Below are 8673 nucleotides of genomic sequence, written 5' to 3'. Positions count from 1 at the left end.
TCTTGGTAACTGTGAGTAATGTTGTAATAAACATTTTTAAGGTTCGATGGCATCTGCTCTTTACTCTATGACTCTGTAATTTTAGACTGTATGGCTATTGTTTTTTAACTTGTCTTTCTTCCCTGACTGAACAATGAATCCCATATAATCAGCAAGATTGCCCAACTTGTTCACTGATCACCATATTTCAAATACAAATGGCATATGATGTTAATTCAATAAATGCTGAATTAACAATACAAAGTAAAAATAATAAAGTACCATCAGTGACTTAGATAAGTTGCTACAGTTATTTATTGGAGGCATGGGCACTTCTAACTGAGATGAATTAAAGAAGAGTTGGTAGAAAATTATTTTTGTGCTAGTTTTTTAAGATCAGACAAGATTGAATAAGGGCATGAGGGAAGGCATGCCAAGTGAAGTGAACAATATGAGCAAAGGTATGGAAATGAATAAATGCCAGATAAGTTTGTTAAACTAAAAGAAGCACAGTGTGATTAGACAAAGAGAACATGAGAAGCAATTATGGGAGGTGAGGTTAGAAAAGTAGATTAAGGGGTGAAAGGTGAAGGGCCTTCATTATCAGACTCAGTCATCTTAACAGTTGGTCCAACTCACTAGAACACACAAGATTTAAAATCAGATCTGGATTCTAGTCTTAGCTCTGCCATTTTTCAGCTATAAAACTTAAGGAAAACTATTAAATCCTAAAGTTCTGAGCCTGTGAATCATTGTTACAATACACAAAAATGAGAAATACAGTGAGGGAAAGGGGGAATACGGTAAGTTTATTTTTATATCTGTCAAATTTGAGGACCCCATACGACATCCAAGTGGAGATACCCAATGAGCAGTACAGATATTGTGGGGATTTAAAAAAAGTAAAGGGAGGTTAGAAACTGATTTAATATTCATAATGTAGAACTGATAATTAAACTCATGATTTTTAAGTAAAGAGAAATAGTCATCAAAGTTAATATCTGAAAAAGAATTTTGTTCAAAAATGCCTTTGATCAATTTAAAGTCAGTTCAAGAAATGTACTTGAAGAGCAAAAAAAAATCTCAGGCTGTCCTCTCACTATTAGCTTTTTGCTGTTGCTGGATATTTATAGTCGTGGCAATACCAGCTACCCAAACCAACTCAAAATGTATGCAACTTTTCTTAGCCACTGAAACCCTTATCTCCTCTCATCACCGTTACCAGATTATATATAAAATTCTTATTTTTTCTTCATCTTCTAAAGCTCACCCATGCTTTTTGAACTTCATTATGAACTATTTCAATCTCAACAAACTCCTTAAAAATACTCTCAGACAGTAACAATGTTCTCCTCATAACTCCATTTATATTAGAGAGTTGATCTTATCAGATGTAGCTAAATAAAGTTGTGTTGCCCAGACCTCCATCCCTCATTCCATGCTCTACACCCTAAGGAAAATCACAGCATATAAATTGAAAATGTTATTTTGAAGTCCAAATTTCTGCTTCTGAATGTGTGCAGGTACTTGATAAATAACACCTTGCAGACTCTGTGTGAAGCTCAGCTCCATGTGACTGGGATCCTGATTTTCTGTTAAACAATTTCCAACATTTTTCTTTTACTTACAATCTGAATTTTGTTTCTGTACTTTCAGCTACAGCATGGAGAAAAGTTTCAAACCTGAAGGGATTGTCAAATTATAGCCTAAGTGTCACTAACTCCTTACTGCCAGGTTCCACCAATGATCCTTGGATATTAATGCTGGCTACTTATGAAGCCAGAATGCACAAAACCAGGTCACTTTGGACTTTAGTTCCTGTAAAGCCAGGAGGCAGGGCCATGGCCAGCATCAGAGCTGCCTGGCTCATGCAGGTTCGCATTGGATTCGGACAGTCGGCAAAGAAACAGCGGAGCCAAAAACTGGTGGGCCATAGTCTTTTAATTCTAGCTTTGCACCCGGCGGGCAAGTAAAAACACACACTGGGCTCCAAAACCCAGTCACATTCAGTGCTCACAAAGCTACTGACTTATCCGAGTTTCCTAGAATCAAAGGTTTCTAGCTCACCAGACTTATTCACCTCTGTTCCCCATCTCCTTTCCTTATCCCAGATACAAACTCTACACAAACTGGCATCTCACTCAGCACTCCGCCATCTTGGCTGCTTCTCCTGGCCTCCTCCACGTGGCCTTTCTCTGCTCTCCTCTGCTCTCTTCTAATCTCAGGAACCAAGAGCCAAACTCCCACTTCGTTCCCATTTTATAGTGTAGAAATCCAAACCCTTAATCCAATATACATAATAGGGAAGTCTCTAATACAAAGTCACTTCTCTGAGGCATGATAGGATTGTACCACCTTACACCAAAAGGGGTAGGAAAGGCTTAATCCCAAAACCAAGCCCCAGGCTACAAGGATTCTCCCTGCCTTTAGCCCACCCCAACACACATTAATATCACCTGGGCAACGGCCTCTTTAACAAAGTGAGCATAATACATTTTATCTGCCCAACAATCCACCCCTATGCTCACTTTACTACCCACAATCTATACCACCAGCATCCCTGTGCAAGGAAATTAGAACATTACACAAATTACAACAGCAAAAATAATACAGTTTCAACAATTACAAAGGTACACTTCACCAGTCTCTGAGCACTTTGCCAAAAGCGCAAAATGTCCTGGGCCTTCTTTCTAGCCATGGGAAAAACTTTCCGGGGCAGGGGAGTGCTTCCAGCAAAGCCACCCCCCACCCCCATCAGGGTATTTCACATTGTCCAAAATCCATAATCCGTAAGTCCATCCAACAAAGGAGCCAATGCCCACTCCGGTCGTAGTCCAGGAAATCAGTCCACGCACATGGGGCATCAGCCACCCCCTTCATCCCTGCCGTCCTGGCAGGTCTTACACTGTCCCAAAGAGGGGCACGTGGCAATGGCAGTCAGCATTTCCATCTCTGCTCCGGAAAGCATGTCCAGCCCTATGTCCCCAAATCGCAGACCTACCGGGGCCGCAGTAGGTGCTCCTTCCAGCTGGGCTCTCATCTTATGGAGACTGCGGAATGCAACTCCAGCCTGATTCTCCTCATCCCCCAAAGTGGGACTGAAAACACCAGCTCCGGCTGCCGGGCTCGAGCCTCCGTCCACTGCCGCCTTCTGCTCCGCAGACCTTGCAGCTCCGGACTTGGCTTCAGCCTCAGCCTCGGCCCCGGCCCCGGCTTCAGCCTCAGCCTCAGCCCCGGCCTCCTGCTGTTGCTGGCTCTCCGCAACATCCAGGGCAAGCTGCAACTCACGAACCTCTGAATCCTCCTTCAGTGTTTGCTCCATTTCCAGGCGAATCTCGCAAACCTGGTCGGCCTCCTCCTTCAGCACTTCCTTCAGTTCCAGGGTCAGCATCTCCTTCTCCCACGTTTGCTCCAGCTCTTTTCCCTGCTCGGTTTGCAGGTCCCGGGCAGCCTCTTCCACAGAGCTCTCAGTTTCCTCATGCATGGCTGTAAAAGTCAGCCAGCCTACGGTCCCCAAAAGGACAGCCATGGGGAACCATAACAGCAACCAGTCCTCTATTCCACCACTCAAAGGTGGTAGTGGCTCCTTGCCGATCTGTATCGAATCCTGCCACAGACTACGCCAAAGCCAGGAGGCAGGGCCATGGCCAGCATCAGAGCTGCCTGGCTCATGCAGGTTCGCATTGGATTCGGACAGTCGGCAAAGAAACAGCGGAGCCAAAAACTGGTGGGCCATAGTCTTTAATTCTAGCTTTGCACCCGGTGGGCAAGTAAAAACACACACTGGGCTCCAAAACTCAGTCACATTCAGTGCTCACAAAGCTACTGACTTATCCGAGTTTCCTAGAATCAAAGGTTTCTAGCTCACCAGACTTATTCACCTCTGTTCCCCATCTCCTTTCCTTATCCCAGATACAAACTCTACACAAACTGGCATCTCACTCAGCACTCTGCCATCTTGGCTGCTTCTCCTGGCCTCCTCCACGTGGCCTTTCTCTGCTCTCCTCTGCTCTCTCTTCTAATCTCAGGAACCAAGAGCCAAACTCCCACTTCGTTCCCATTTTATAGTGTAGAAATCCAAACCCTTAATCCAATATACATAATAGGGAAGTCTCTAATACAAAGTCACTTCTCTGAGGCATGATAGGATTGTACCACCTTACACCAAAAGGGGTAGGAAAGGCTTAATCCCAAAACCAAGCCCCAGGCTACAAGGATTCTCCCTGCCTTTAGCCCACCCCAACACACATTAATATCACCTGGGCAACGGCCTCTTTAACAAAGTGAGCATAATACATTTTATCTGCCCAACAGTTCCCCTCTCACATTGTGCAGTATTACAGGTGTGTCATTTACATTAGGTCTTGGTACTTTCACAATCCAAGCTTCTTCACTTTCCCCACTGGTCTAGTCTGCTGAAGTACTATTTATACCTACAAGTTGAGCCACTAGAAATTTGTCAACAATTGTGTGGATAACTCAGCTCAAATCTATTCCCCACTGTCCCTGGCCAGATAGCTCTGTTAGTTAGAGCATAGGTCTGAAGCACAGAGGTTGCCGGTTCCCCTGCTCCTAAGTGCACAAGAAAACATCACCGGAATTCCCTCTGCTTTCTTAGAACTGAAGAAAGAAGAAATAGAACAGAGACAGATTGAGCAAGAAAAGTTGGCATCTATGAAAAAACAAGATGAAAACAAAGATAAGAGGGATAAGGGAGAAAAATCAAGCAGCAGAGAAAAAAAGAGAGAGGTCACGAAGTCCTCGAAGATGCAAATCCAGATCTTCTTCCCCTAGAAGACGATCTTCCCCTGTCAGGAGAGAGAGAAAGCACATTCATTCTCGATCTCCCCATCACAGAACCAAGAGCTGGAGTCCTTCCCCTGCTCCAGAAAAGAAGGAAAAAACTCCAGAGTTCCCAGAACCATCAGCAAAAGTAAAAGAAGCTTCAGTACAAGAGGCCACTTCTACTACTGACATCCTAAAAGTTCCCAAGCTTGAACCTGTACCAGAACCTAAAGAACCTTCTCCAGAGAAAAATTCCAAACAAGAAAAGGAAAAGGAGAAGACCAGACCACGATCCCGGTCACATTCCAAATCCAGATCCCAGACACATTCTCGCTCCCCTTCTCATACTCGACCTCGACGGCGCCATAGATCCAGATCAAGATCAAGATCATACCCACCTGGAAGGCGGCCAAGCCCAAGAAGGTGACCATCTCCTCGAAGAAGAACTCCACCAAGACGAATGCCTCCTCCACCCCGGCACAGAAGGAGCAGATCTCTAGTGAGGCGAAGAAGGCGTTCATCAGCATCCTTATCTGGGAGTAGTTCATCCTCCTCTTTGTCTCATTCCTGGTCACCACCAAAGAAGTCTCCTAAGAGGATATCCAGCCCCACCTCGAAAAATGCGAGGGTTGTCTCTTTCAGCAAGTCCTCCAAGGCGACAGCATAGGCCATCACCCCCAGCAACTCCTCCACCAAAAACTCGTCATTCCCCAACACCCCAGCAGTCAAACGAAACAAGGAAAAGCCGTGTTTCTGTTTCTCCAGGGAGAACTTCAGGTAAAGTGATAAAGCATAAAGGTACAGAAAAAAGAGAGTCCCCTTTACCAGCACCCAAGCCTAGAAAAGTAGAGTTATCTGAATCAGAAGAAGATAAAGGTGGCAAAATGGCTGCAGCAGATTCTGTGCAGCAGAGACGTCAGTATAGACAACAGAACCAGCAGTCTTCGTCTGATTCTGGCTCCTCCTCTTCCTCAAAAGATGAGCGACCCAACAGGTCCCATGTGAAGAATGGTGAGGTAGGCAGGCGGCAGAGACATTCACCTTCCCGGAGTGCCTCTCCATCACCTCGAAAGTGCCAGAAAGAGCCTTCCCCTCGGATGCAAATGGGAAAGCGATGGCAATCGCCAATGACTAAAAGTGGTAGGCAGGGGAGAAGTCCCTCCCCCCACCCACCAGACGGCGATGTTCTCCCTCTCCTGCTCCACCTCCTGGATGACATAGGTCCCCCACACCACCATGACGGAGGACTCCTCCTCTCCCACGTAGGCGATCACCTTCCCCAAGAAGATACTCTCCTTCAATACAGAGAAGATAGTCTCCCTCCCCGCCTCCAAAGAGAAGAACAGCTTCTCCCCCACCCCCTCCTAAACGAAGGGCATCACCCTCTCCACCACCAAAGCGTCGGGTCTTCCATTCTCCACCTCCCAAACAAAGAAGCTCCCCACCCACCAAGAGATGTTCACCTTCACTGTCATCAAAGCATAGGAAAGGGTCTTCCCCAAACCGGTCTACCCGGGAGGCCCAGTCACCACAACCAAACAAACCGCATTCGCCCTCACCACGGCCTCGAGCTCCTCAGACCTCCTCAAGTCCTCCACCCGTTCGAAGAGGACCATCACCATCACCCCAAAGAAGGCAGTCCCCATCTCCAAGTACTAGGCCCATTAGGAGAGTCTCCAGGACTCCAGAGCCCCCCAAAATTTTAAAATGCTGTCTCACCAAGTCCTCAGTCTATAAGGAGAGTCTCATCCTTCCAATCTGTCTCAAAGTCTCCTGAGCCAGCAACTAAAAAACCTCCTGTAACTCCCTCTCCTGTCCAGTCTCAGTCACCCTCTACCAACTGGTCACCAGTGGTACAGGTCAGAAAAGCTAAAAGCCCAACACCAAGCCCATCACCGGCGAGGAATTCGGACCAAGGAGGTGGTGGAAAGAAAAAGAAGAAAAAGAAGGACAAGAAACACAAAAAAGATAAAAAGCACAAGAAACACAAAAAACACTAGAAAGAAAAGGCTGTGGTTGCAGCTGCTGCAGCTGCTGGAACCCCTGCAGCCGTTGCTGCTCCTGCTACCACATCAGCACAGGAAGACCCTCGGAAGGAGACTGAGAGTGAAGCTGAGGATAACCTTGACGACCTAGAGAAGCACCTGCGGAAAAAGGCCCTGCGATCCATGAAGAAGGCTCAAGTGTCTCCACAGTCTTAGGTGGAAATGTTTGTTAGGCCTGACCTGTGGTGGCGCAGTGGATAAAGCTTTGACCTGGAAATGCTGAGGTCGCCGGTTCGAACCCTAGGCTTGCGTGGTCAAGGCACATATGGGAGTTGATGCTTCCAGCTCCTCCCCCTTCTCTCTCTCTGTCTCTCTCTCCTCTCTCTCCCTCTCTGTCTTTCTCTCTCCCTCTCTCTCTCCTTTCTAAAAATGAATAAATAAAATTTAAAAAAAAAGAACTTTAAAAAAAAAGATGTGTGTTAGGATGTAAATTTTATTTGGTTTGTACTCAATTCAATTTCAAAATTGCTAAAAATGTGTTTGAGCTTTAGATTATAACATTTGTTGTAATAATTGCTAGGTTGAAGTTCACTATGTAAAAAAGGGCATGGATTTACATTGCAAAAGGTGTCCAAGGTGTATTAGTGACATTCTTTCATTGACAGCTGACATAAATTCATTTAGAGTGGAATATTTTAAGCCAAAAAAAGACCCCTTTTTAAAAAAGGGGCTTTAAATATTGCTGGCATCCTTATAGTTTCTTTAAATGCCCCTGGCTACTCCCATAGGTTCTCTCTTTCTTTTTTCCTTTTTCTCATTTGAGTCTTATCACTCATTTAAGTTATGATGCTTCCAACCTTGTATTGTTTGCAGTTGCCCAGAATTAAGACCACTGTAGAACTACGACAAAAGTAAAAACAGATTAATGCCACAATTTTTCCTGTTGCCTGTGGAGTCTCTGCTGAAATGAGTCAGGATTCAAACTCTGAGATGAGACATAAAATGAAAGCATGTTGTTTGCCAGGACAAGGTGGGTTAATATTGATGTGTAAGAAGTTGATTTGGGGAAAAAAAAGATGGCAGTGGAGTAGGCGGATGCACAGACACCCAGCTCTCACCAGCAAACTGGAATACAAATCAATTTAGGAAAATCAGCATGAAAAACCAACTCTGAACTGCAAGAACAGCTCTCAAAAACCAAGGAGCAAAGAAGAAACCACAACAATCCTAGTAGGGAGCGACTGAACCTCCTCTGCTTACCGGAACAGAAGGGGGGGTGAGGCTGAGAGTCCAGAGAGGATCTCACAGAGGGAAAAGAGCAGAAACTACTGCTCACAGCCACTTGCCTGGTGACCAGGGAGCGAGGTGTGTTGAAAAGACCAGCTTATCTCCCAAGTGGAAAGGACAGGGAGAGGGAAAGACTGTGAAGGGCTAAGGAATGCACAAAATGAACTAAAAAAGCTGACTCATCCGTGCTGGAGGTGGCCATAGCTGGGGGAGGGACTGAAACTTTCACAAAACAGAGCTGAAGTGCTTTCGGATCAGAGATCCCCGGACATCTCTCCAGCTCCAATCAGCACAACAAGACACAGCTGAAAACAAGAAGTGGGGAGGAGGGGCAGTAACTCAGGTCTCCATGGAGATCTGAGATACACCTCCCCCTACTGAAGCTGAGAAAACACCCTGCGCCCAGTGAGATTAGCTGGCCAAAGAGGCCTTCAGAGTCTCAGGTTACACCCATCGCATTCCTGAATACAGTTTCAAGGAAGCCCCCTGCTGAGGTCAGTAAACAAGACTATCACCTGTTAAGAAAACAAACAAATCAAGACTTCAAAGCTGCCCAAATCCAAAAGTGGATTACAGATAACAGCTGATACCAACCCAAGAAGACCTAGAAATAACAAAACTGAAAACTGGAGGCAGA

The 8673-nt window shown here is 45.6% G+C and overlaps 1 pseudogene; it reads left to right on the top strand.

The window, feature by feature from the left end:
* The first annotated feature begins 397 nt into the window (after window positions 1-397).
* Window positions 398-6965, top strand: LOC136317603 (serine/arginine repetitive matrix protein 1 pseudogene; annotated as a pseudogene).
* The last annotated feature ends 1708 nt before the right edge of the window (window positions 6966-8673 follow it).

Source organism: Saccopteryx bilineata, chromosome X, assembly GCF_036850765.1.
Source record: "Saccopteryx bilineata isolate mSacBil1 chromosome X, mSacBil1_pri_phased_curated, whole genome shotgun sequence".
Lineage (NCBI taxonomy): Eukaryota > Metazoa > Chordata > Mammalia > Chiroptera > Emballonuridae > Saccopteryx > Saccopteryx bilineata.
This window is presented reverse-complemented; position numbering and strand designations above follow the sequence as displayed.